The following is an 11,038-nucleotide window of genomic DNA, read 5'->3' on the forward strand; positions in this document are numbered from 1 at the left end:
CGCTGGCCAGGGCGCCTGGCCCGACGGAAGGACAGCAGGGCAAGCTGTGTTCCTTCCTGGAGTCTTGCTGCGCAGCTGTTCAGAGTTCAATTTCTGCTGCCCCATCACAGCCCCTCCCACACAGAGTGGGGCCACGGGGGGTGCTGGCAGCTGGGTGGGAGCGTGGTCCTGTCACCCGCAGGGTCTCGCCCCTCTGCACCTGGGAAGAAAGAGCCAGTCCTCATTTCTCTGGACCCTTGCCATCGTCCTTCCAGGGCTGTGAGGCAACTGTCACATGCATGATGGGGTGCATGACACAGGTGGCCCCAGCTCCTAGCATACCATACGTGAGAGTGGCTCTGGCTTGGAGAGGTCTGTGGTGTGGTGGCCCCGAGCCCAGGGCCTGGAGCCCCACTTTGGGGCTCACCTTCCAGCCCTCCTGACTTTCTAGCCACGGGAACTGCCCATCTTCCCGGTACCTTGGTTTCCCTGTTAGGCACGTGGGGGTAGTAACAGCCTCCAGCTCACTGGACAGCTGTGAGGAGTAAAGCTCTGTGACATTCTTGGCACCATGCTGGCAGGCAGTAAGTGTCCCTGTGTGTAGCTGTGACTGTCACCTTCTCAGAGGAGGGGTGAAGGTGTTCCGGCTCTGCCTCAGCCAGGCATTGATACGTTTGGCCAGTCTCATGCCCCCATTCTGCAGATGGGGAAATCGAGGCTCACGCGCTCAGCCCCGAGGATGGATCATGCTCCTGGCTCATCTACTGAGCCCTCTGTCTCCTCTTCCACCCTCTTGAATGTTGAGGAAGCCAGTTTGCCCCAAATGCTTGTAGGAAATCAACTGCAGACTCTTGGCACGACCCCAGATACGCTCTGCCCTGGGCAGGGAAGAGGTGCCCACGCTCGTCCCAGCTCACGCTGGACGTGTCCTAAGATCCACTTCTTTCTGACTGTGGAGGTGATGTCTGGAGCACAGTGTGGAGTCAGCAAAGCTGCTAAGACCCTCCAGAAGCAGATGGTGTGGAAATCAGGTCCCAGGTTCTGGCGTCAGAGGCCCTGGGTTCAAAGCCTGTCACCGGGTCAGCTTGCTCATAGTCACCATGTCATTCTGGTGGATTACTTAACCCTGCTGCCTCAGTTTACCCATCTGTATAGTGCCCCTGAGAGGATTAAATGAGTCTGGATAAACCTCTTGTATGGGCAGATAACCAGCCCTTAGTAAATGTGAGTTATTGTTATTATGTTGATCGATCTTCTCATTTTGCAGATGGGGAAACTGAGACCGGGAGAGAGGAAGTGACTTTCATGAGCGCCATCTGCTCTTAGCAGCAGCATGACTGACGGGGTTGAAAGCAAACCTTATTCCTTGAAACGGAGGGAGTTTCGCTTTAGGGTTGTTTCTCAATTGCCAGGGCACAGCCGGGCGAACGCGGCTCACGTGCTCCTTAACGCGCCCTTGGAGAGATGGGGCTGGGCCTCGCGCCCCCGGCCAGGCCGCCCTCGCCCGCCGTGTCTTTGCTGCCTTCCCTGGCAGCTCCGTGATCCGCTCTGGTCCGGGTCCTGGTGAGAGTGAGCCACAGCTGTGTGGCCTCGGGAACCGCACCTACCCACCCTGGGTCTCAGCGTCCCCATCGGCAGTCTGCCTGCGGGCGCTCCAGCTGTCCCCCCCACAGTGTCAGACTGGATCACGTCTTCACTCTGAACCAGAGGAACGTTTTCAAAGAATTTTCTTTGAGGCCACGTCTGCCTAGAAAACACTCTGAGAAAATTACACAATCGGATGATACTGACCGTTCGCCTGAATTCCTCCAGCAAGTTCTTTTTCCCTTGACCCGTGGCTTAGAGACAGTAAACATTTATTTATTTATCTTCTAACATAAAGTAGCTTTTCTTCTCATTGCAGATGTAACACGGGCTTGAGGCAGAAAACCTGGAAAGCACAGGAAAACACACAGTTGGAGGGAAAAAGAAAAAAACAACAACACAGGGTGGGGATTAAAAAAAACCCCAAAAAACAAAAAGAAAGTGAAAAAGAAAGTCAAACACATATTTACAACCAGATATGGAGCTCGAGTCAAGTCGCCGCATTTCCTGGGAATGCTGTCCTGCTCCCGGCTCCGAGGAGCCATAAAACCTCAGAGTGTGGCCGTCCCGGGAGCCGCGGTGAAGCCTGCTGGAGGAAATCTTTGTTTTCTAGAACCTTCTCCCGCACTCCAGGTGCCTACTTATCCGTGAGGCAGATGGGTGTGGATGGCACCCTGGCCTGGCCCCTCTTGTGTGTCTAGCAGCAGAGCATAGAGGTGACAGGTGCTGCGAACCCTGACGGCCTGGGCCGGCCCCCACTCTGCACCAGTTTTCTGGTGGCCTCAAAACAGTTTCCCAACCTCTCTGTGCCCCACCCTCCTGACCTCTGAAATGGGGCTCCTGACCCGCTGACAAACGTGGCGCGCTCAGGACAGAAGCACTGTGCACGTGCTGGTGGCTCCTGTGATGGTAGACAGGCCCCCAGCATTAGTTTAATAAGAACAGTCGCTTGAAGAACACGGCGTGGGAGAGAGCAGCCTGCCTGGAGGGGCCCCCATGTCGTGGCCGGGCCTGTCGGAAGCCCAAAGAGGCGCGGGCCACTTCCAGTGTGGTTGACACTCTTGGCTTCTTTTTGAAAATGAAGAAATGCCAAAGCGGAGCTGCTGAAGCAAACAGCAGTGTGTGCTCCGTGGTGGCCATCTTCCTCCAGGGCCCATGACTGTGCATGTGGATGCCTCCAGAAGTCTGCAGTCGAGGCTCTCTGTGAACCCGGCAGGCTTGCCCCGCCCTGCAAGGCTCTGGCCTGTCGCCCCTCGGTCCCCCGTGCTAACACCCTGCACGCAGTAGACACCCGGTCAATGCGGAGTGAACGAATGAACACGTGAGCGAACGAGGGGCACTTGGTCGTCAGGGGAGAGGGAGCGAAGACAAGCACGTCTCCCGGTCTCTAAGGTCAGGGCTGCCATCGAGGCTTGAGATTCGAGCCCAAGGTTCAGACGACTTCAGCGCTTATCATGGGGACTCGGGGACAGCTGTCCCCGACCCGGGGGCCCTTTGCCGTGGACCCCTGCTGTCGATATTTGTTCGACTTTCTCTTTCATTTCTACTTTCTTTCTTAGCCTTGCAATTCAAAGTCCAGATGCCACACAAGGCAAGGCCGTAGAGAGCGTCAGGCCGCAGCAAAAATGCTTGGAGGCTGCTGGCTGGGAGCTGGGGTTCTTGGGGGGGCGGTTCCTCTGACTCCTGGGGTGCTGGGATGGGCCCCGAGGGTCTCTTGTCGCCTTCTGCTCGCTTTTCCTCATGGCCAAGTGACGGCAGAGGAGGACGTCTGGGTGCATGGAGATGTGAGGACCCCTTCCTGCCGAGCCCACTCATGGACCTCCACCTCCACCCGTCAATGGGCGACCCCTGGGGCTCAGGCCAGGTGTTCCCAGGTGTTCTCTGGGGTCACTGAGGAACCACGGGGGCAGCTGGAGCAGCAGCCATTGGTGGCCTCTCCAACCTCCTGGGACCCTTGGGCCTGGAGGATCCCAAGGGAAGCAGCACCCCCTGCTGGCTGCTCATGGCGCCCCTCCCTCTGGCTCCCTACTTCTGAAGCTCGCCACTTGGTCCCCATGCCGCCGTTGGGGCTGCTGGACACCCTCCAGATATCAGTGTGCTGGCTAATTTTAAAAAAGGTGGCCTCCCCAGAATGCACAAATGACCCCACAATTCCACTCCCGGACATACGTCCCCCAGAAATTCCCATCAAGCCCATCAGGGGGCCTGAATGAGGAGGTTTTGTATGTGGGGAGCATAGGAGCCGTCCAAGGCCCACCAGCGATGGGAGCACGTGCCCTGAGCAGGGCTGTGCAGCCCTTCAGACCGAGGCAGCAGCATGGGTGAATGTAAACACAAAAGGCAAGATGATAAAAAAACCAGAATGAGAGTCCAGTGCAATCACATGTATTTACCAGAAATAAAATGCATGGACAAGTGCTGGGGGAATCCTATGAAATTGCCAATTGTTTCACTGCTTTGTTTTTTTTTTTTAATTAATGTTATGATAGATTACAACCTTGTGAGATTTCAGTTGTACATTTTTGTTAGTCATGTTGTGGGTACACCACTTCCCCCTTTGTGCCCTCCCCCCACCCCCCCTTTTCCCTGGTAACCACCGATCCGATCTCCTTATCAATATACTAACTTCCACCTATGAGTGGAGTCATATAGAGTTCGTCCTGCTTTTTTTTTTTTAACCTGCAAAAATAGGAATGTCAGAGCATGTAACCTAACTGTGGTGTATTTGCAGAATAGAGAGGAGAGCACTGACAATGAATGATCGACAGCTACACGCGACGACGGGCACGACTTCAGATAACCGTCAGTGAAAGGAACCAGACACGAACAGTGATTCCATTTACACAGAGTCCAAAACCAGGCAAGACGGATCTACATTCTTGGAAGCCAGGATAGGGGTTACCCTTGGGGGCAGGTCGTGAGTGGGAGGGGCTCAAGGGGGTTCCGCGGGGCTAAAGTGGTGCCATTTCTCCCCCCACTGCTGTCGCACAGGTGCCCCGTGTGTGAAAATCCGCTGAGCACCTGCCTGTACCCCATCACACTGCAACAAGAGCTCAGGTGTGCAGGACGCCTCTAGGCAGCAATGGGTGTTACGGGAACGCCCAGGACCAGCAGCCTATGCATTCAGTATGGTGACTGTTTGCTCAGGGTGGAGGGGCAGTGAGATGGAAAAAGGCCCAGCATCTTTCTTCCGCCTCCTGAGCATCCTAGGTGATGTGCGGGGGCCCCGGGGACTGCAGGGTCCCCCGGCGGGCTCCCCAGGCTCTCTCCTGCACCTCTGCATCGCTGAGGGGGGCCCAGCCTGGCTGGCAGGAAAGGAGGAAAGTCCCCTCTGGTTTCTTTTTCTTGTCACCGGAGGGGCTGCAGGTATTCGTTCCTGAAACTCATGGCTGAGCTAATTTTACACAGTGGGTGAGATGTTGCAGAGAGAAATGAAACGGACGGCCCGGGGAGTCTGAGCCGAGCAGGATGGGAACCCTGACCAGGCCACTGGGAGCCGTGCCGGTGGGGGGGCGGTGGAGAGAGGATGGAAGCAAGGCCTGTTGGACACGGGAGCTCGGAGTCCCTCTAATATCAATTCACACCCGCAGACTTGCGATTAAGAACTACTGGGTTTCTTTTTGGCTCTGTCACTTCTGGGTCCTTTGGGCCTCGGTTTCCCCATTTCTAAGAGGAGGGGTCGATAAAATGATGCCTGAGGCCCCCCAGTGTGCACATCGCTGTGTCCCATCTTCACCTTGTCTTTCTCTCTCATTTTGTGGGGCTGATCACAGCCCAGTAGCAAGAAAGAGTCACACTGCATTTGGGTTTTTAGGAAAACTAAAACAAACAAACATCAAAAGTACTCTAATTATTTCATGAAAACATCCCATGGGGGGCCCAGGGTGGGAGACGCCTCTCGTCACCCCGTGAGCACAAGCGGAGGCTGTCCGGGCTTCGAGGGTGGGACAGGCTCAAGGAAGGCTCAGGGAGCCCACTGCGGGTCCCTTTACATCAAGAGACACCGGCTGAAAACAGTGCATCTCTCTCTAACATCTTGTGACGGATGTACTCACCCGGATGCTCTCAAAGGTCTTAGCACAACCAAAAGACATAAAGGATTTTAAAAACATCTGTAGGCAAAGTAAACAATCACAGTGACTCTCACTAGAGCATTCTTCTCTCTCCAGGGAGCAGAGGCCAACGTGAACGATGAAAAGGGAAAAACGAGCTCTCTGAAGCTCTGCTCTCGCCTTTGGTCTCGCTGGCTCTCACTGCGCTGCTCCAAGCTGCCGGCCACTCTTCAAAGAGAAAGGGTTATTTCTCATCTTATTATTTTTCCGGAGGAAGGGGTGGGGGGCTCATGTCATTTTTTTTTTCTCCTTGGACCGTCATTAAATTAGAAAAAATATTCAGGTTATGAGAGCAGCTCTGATGGCCCTGGGTGAAGAGAGTCATTCCCAGTCCCCTCGGAACGCTGGGGGTTCAGAGTGTTTTCAAGACTGGGACTGGAATTATAAATCATGGAACTTCGGCTGGATACGGAAGGAAGCGAAGTGGGAAGGGTGATGGGAGAGAGACGCAGGGCCCAGGGGACGGGTGGCCCCACTGGGGCTGAGGAGCAGGGCTTGTGCAAGCATTTGACCTACACACAAGAAGAAGAAACTGCGATCTGAAGTCTGAGGACCTCTGAGTTAGGGATTCTGGAGAGAGAGAAGGGCCCTGTGGGTTATTAAAGCAGAATGGAGAAGAAGGTCAGTGAGATGAAGAAATTAAGACGCTGAGCACAAAGCTCAGCTCTGAGCTTCCTGGCAGCCACAGCAGAAAGGGAACACAGTAAACTCTTGTCTGAGAAAAATCGGACAGGTTATCCCCATCTGTGTGGAATTCATCTTGAATGATAGATGGAATTGGGAGGAGAGAGAGACAGTTTGTGAGCTGGGTCTCCAAAAATTCACTGAAGGAGAGGAAGACTCTGGCAGGTCAGTGCTTGCCTAGCCCTGAGGCTCATGTGTGGGAAACCTCACAGAAAAGTTGTGTGCTGCTATCAGTGCAGACCTAGCGGATGATGGTGGGTGGGACACAGCCCGCACTCGTGTGAAGAGTCCCCAGGAGACAGAACTTGCCACTCAGGTGCGGGAGACCAAACTGGGGGTGTCAGAGGATGATACCATGGGAACGAGCCCAACTCGACCCCCTCCCCTAACTCAAGCCGATTCTATCTTGGCTGAGAACAGGTGGGAGAAGGGGAGAGTGTTGGTGGCCAACTAGCTGGACCCAAAGACAGTCAGTACCGAGGTTGGCAAGGGTCTGGGGGGCTTAGGGCTGGGTGGTGACAGTGGACATAATGATCAGCATGTGTTGAGGACTTGCAGTGTGCCGAGTCCATTTTTTTTTTGCTGTTGTTGAGGAAGATTGTCGCTGAGCTAACATCTGTGGCAATCTTCCTCTATTTTGTACTTGAGACACCACCACAGCCTGGCTTGATGAGCAGTGCGTAGGTCTGTGGCCGGGATCTGAACCCATGAACCCCGGGCTGCTGAAGCAGAGCACTGAACTTAACCACTCGGCCACGGGGCCAGCCCCTGAGTCCTTGATGTTATTACCTCCTTAAGTCCCACTTTAACCAAGCACTATTATTATCTCCATCCTGCAGAGAGGAAAGCGAGGCCCTGAGAGGTGAATGTGTGGTCTGAGGTTGAGTGGCTGGGCTGGGGTCTGATCACGGGTCTACTGGATGCCGGAGCCCGCACCTTTTCCTGTCCCCTTCTGAGGCTTGAAAAGGTGAAGTGAGATTGTCCTGAGCTAGGCAGCCCCGTGGTGGGAACAGAGCTGCGACCTCTGGGGTCTTGGGGTTTTGGGGCCTGGGGCCAGGTGGGGGCAGCTGGCCAGCTCAGACCGGCGCTCAGCATCCCTGGGTTTTCCCTCCAAGCCGATCCCCTCGGCTTCCGAGCTGACATCAGGGAGAGAGTGATTTCAGATAAATCTTCCCCAGGAGGCTGCAGGGTTTTGGGGGGGAATCCCAAGAAGGTGCCGTTGGCCTCAGGCAGTTAAGAAACTGACTGGCCTGGGGGAGGAAGGCTGACGGGATTCCCAGGGGCTGCTCAAGAAACCTGGGCTGACCAAGCACCAGGGACCCAAGGGGTCCTCTTGCCTTTTCCAGGCTAATCTATGCATCAGACGGAACCGTGTACTGATCCTGTTGGATCTTGTAGGCGTGTGTGTCACAGTCTCAGAATAAGCATCAGGACGAGGCTTGTTCACACCCATTCCTCTGGACCAGGGCTCTTCCATCTTGGCTCTCCTGACAGCTGGGGCCAGAGCCTGCTCAGGGGCGGGGTGTCCTGCTCACTGTAGGCTGTTGGGCAGCATCCCCGGCCTCCACCCTCTAGACGCCAGTTGCACTCTCTCTCCCTACCCTCGTTGTGACAACTAAGAATGTCCCCACATAGGATCAAATGTCCCCTGGGGGTTAAAATGACTGTAATGAGGTTTTTCTACCTGCTTGCAGTTTTCTAAGCTTAGCGGCATGGCAGAATTTGGGGTCTGAACCTCCATACTTCAAATGCAACCCCAGCCGCATCACAGGCTGTGTGACCTCGGGCACTCCTCTGAATCTCTCTGAACCTCAATGTTTTGCAAAAGATTATCTTCAAGGTGATGACAACAGAAGCAGTGACAAGGGGACCCTCGGCTGGTGTGGGCGCTGTCACAGGGGCTTATGGACATCATCTCGTTGCAACTTGGCGTCTTTGGCTGCAGAGCCAGAGCACTCGGGGCTCTTCCTAGCTGGCCCCGTTCCTTGATGAGTAAGCATCTTACAAATATTAGTTATTACCGTTAGATTAAATCACTAAAAAAGGGTCGACTTTGCCAGTCTGGTCTTTCCAGGTCTCTCATGTAGAACGTTACGCCCTTGACATGTATCATGGATGATGGAAGTTATGGCCGTTGAAGCATGGTCCCCACGTGCACGAGGCAGTCCTGGTTTGTTTGTTGGTTGTCTGATGTTTCACTATAATTATAAATGGTACCCCCTTCCACACTCAAAAATGCCCTGGTCTGGATACTAAATTATATCGCTATGCTGCGTATGTGCCCCTGACTTCTCCCATCTGTCCATCTGTCCTTCTGTCCCCCGTTGGCCGATCGAGTCTCACAGGTGTCACCCTTATGCTTTCCGATGTCACTTATACGGAAGCCCTGGTAGATTTCTCCCAGAGTGAAGTCCACGGGAGAAATGAGTCTGCCCGCTGAATCAGGGGTTCTCTCTTTATCAACTGAGAGCTTGTCACCTTCCCTTTTTGCTCTGTCTGTCAGGAAGCTCAGAAATAAAGTTTGTGCCCAGACGCCACAGCTTTCATTAGGCAAAGATTTCTGGACCTTCGCCTTTTCCTCAAAGGCTGCATTATGTACCATTTTGGGATGGCTCTTGGCCTTGGACAGTCATTTGCAGGTTTTAAGCGTTTACCCGTTTAAGGTGCTCTTTCATGAGGAGATGGCTTCAGCCGTCCCTGCAGGCAGGAGGGTCGGAAATGAACACTGCCTGTAATTTCAGAATGGGGGGGTGGGGGGTCACTCCTTAGGCTTGAGCGCACATGCATGGGAGCCGCTCCTTGGCCTGGGTTCTGTGATGGACAGCATTGAAGGCACCAGCCCCGGGCACTGTGCTAAAACGTCACCCACTTATCTCCTTTGAGCTCCCCGAAACCTAGGTGATGGGTGCTGTTACGGTTCCCATTTTATGGAGGAGGAAAATAAAGGTTTCGTTTGAGAGGGACCCACCATGCTTCCCACACAGTTAGCAAAGAGCCCGGCTTTGCACCGAGACTCCTGGGGTCAAAGGCCACCTTCCTGACGCCGGCTCTCCATTCCTCAATGTGGTGCCCGGTGAGATAAGCAGAGTTACCATCTCTGCTGACTGACGGCTCCCTGTGAGCCAGGCCTGGGCCGAGACTTACTGAGCCGCCTCTGTGATGCTCGCGGCCACCGCGTGATAACTATGCCTCTCTCTGTGTCACGTATGGGGACCTTGGACTTGGAGAGATACGAGGTCCTCTTGGCTAAACGACCTCTTGTCCAAGGTCCTGTGCGTAATAAGTGGCAAAGCCACCGGGGAGGCCACGTCACGTGCTCACGATCACGTGGGACACAGGTGGCAGCACTGGAGTTCAGACCAGGTCTGCCTGCATCTAGCATCATGAATTCACGGGTGACCGGCCTGTCGCGAACTCTCCAGGGGATGTTCTGGGCACATTCCTAACCTTTTGGAATTGATGTCACAGAGGGAAAATGTCATCCTCAGTCACAAAATGTCCCTCGTCCTCGCTGTCATCAATGCCGGGGGCGTCAAAGGCTCATTCCGCAGGCACTTCCTGACGCTCTCCGGTCACGTGCATAGCCATTTAGCAGTTCATGGACCTTCCTCCCAAGGAGGGCCCTACATCGCTCTGCTGACCCAGACAGGTGAGGAAGCTGACACCCGGCCAGGTGTGCATGTGCACAGCAGGGCTAGGTGTAATCAAATGCCACCCGCCAGCTGCAGAGGGCTCTCGCTTCTCATACGGGGAAAGACTGGCCTCTGGCCTCCCACATTGCCTGCCACTCACGTACCTTCCCGGGGGCCGAGGCTGACATACCTGAGGTCCTGGAACACGGCGATCCCCTCTCCACTGGGCCTCCCTGGACAGAGTCAGAAGGTTGCTGCAGGTGGAGCAGAACGTACATCTGGTCTTTGGGGGAAACGTGGTGACCATTCTCACCAAGCAGAGTCAAACGGAAGCGTTGACTCCGGCCGGAGAACACGCTGACGTTCCAGTTTTGTTCTGGGTCATTAGTCTGAGAAGCCTGGAGGGTCAGTTCCAGTTTGCACTGGGGGACTGAATTTTTATCATTTTGTTTCTACTTGCAGCTTATTAAAAACACACATGCACACTCACATGCACACACTCACCTTTGGATTTTATTCCTTCCAGGATTCGGCAAGTAGAAGCTACAGGCCTCTGGTCTATTTATTCACTCAACAAACATTGAAGGAGTCCTACTATGTGCTAGAGAAGCATCTGGGGTACAGAGACAAAAAAAAGACAAAATAAGGACAGCAGCCCCGCCACGTGCATTCTGGGAAATGCTCAACAGCCAATGGTCTGGGGTGGAAAGTCTGTGTCAGGGACCAGGCAGGGGGAACCGGGTCGGTGCGGCTCCTGGGTCCAGCCTGAGCTAGGAGTCTGAGCGTCGTCCTGCAGGCACTGAGCTTTGGAGATGCCGAGAGCTTTCCTAGGGGTCAGCCGTGGCACCCGGCTCCCTGCAGCGGGTTGTGTCGGAGTCCTGGCGGAACACACACCCCAGCACTGTCAATTCCATGGAGGCCAAAGAAGGAGGGCTGGGTTTTGCAAGGACGAACTGAGCCACATGCCCCCAAATCTCCCTGCCCCGTGAAATGGCAAGCGAGCCACGGTTCTCAATTTCCTGCCCAGGAGGCTGCGTACCCACCGCC

At 54.6% G+C, this 11,038-nt stretch overlaps 1 long non-coding RNA gene across 1 annotated transcript in view; it reads right to left on the bottom strand.

Annotated features, from left to right (window-relative positions):
* LOC139042364 (uncharacterized) overlaps positions 1–10,393 on the bottom strand; it is an 11,279-nt gene extending 886 nt beyond the window's left edge. Inside the window, exons 1-3 of the long non-coding RNA XR_011499043.1 lie at positions 10,182–10,393; positions 1,771–1,909; positions 1–199 (exon numbers count right to left, since the gene is read on the bottom strand). The exon at positions 1–199 is cut by the window's left edge and continues 886 nt beyond it. This is a non-coding gene — a long non-coding RNA (uncharacterized lncRNA). The remainder of the gene's footprint in view (positions 200–1,770; positions 1,910–10,181) is intronic.
* Between the last annotated feature and the right edge of the window lie 645 nt (positions 10,394–11,038).

Source organism: Equus asinus, chromosome 28, assembly GCF_041296235.1.
Source record: "Equus asinus isolate D_3611 breed Donkey chromosome 28, EquAss-T2T_v2, whole genome shotgun sequence".
Lineage (NCBI taxonomy): Eukaryota > Metazoa > Chordata > Mammalia > Perissodactyla > Equidae > Equus > Equus asinus.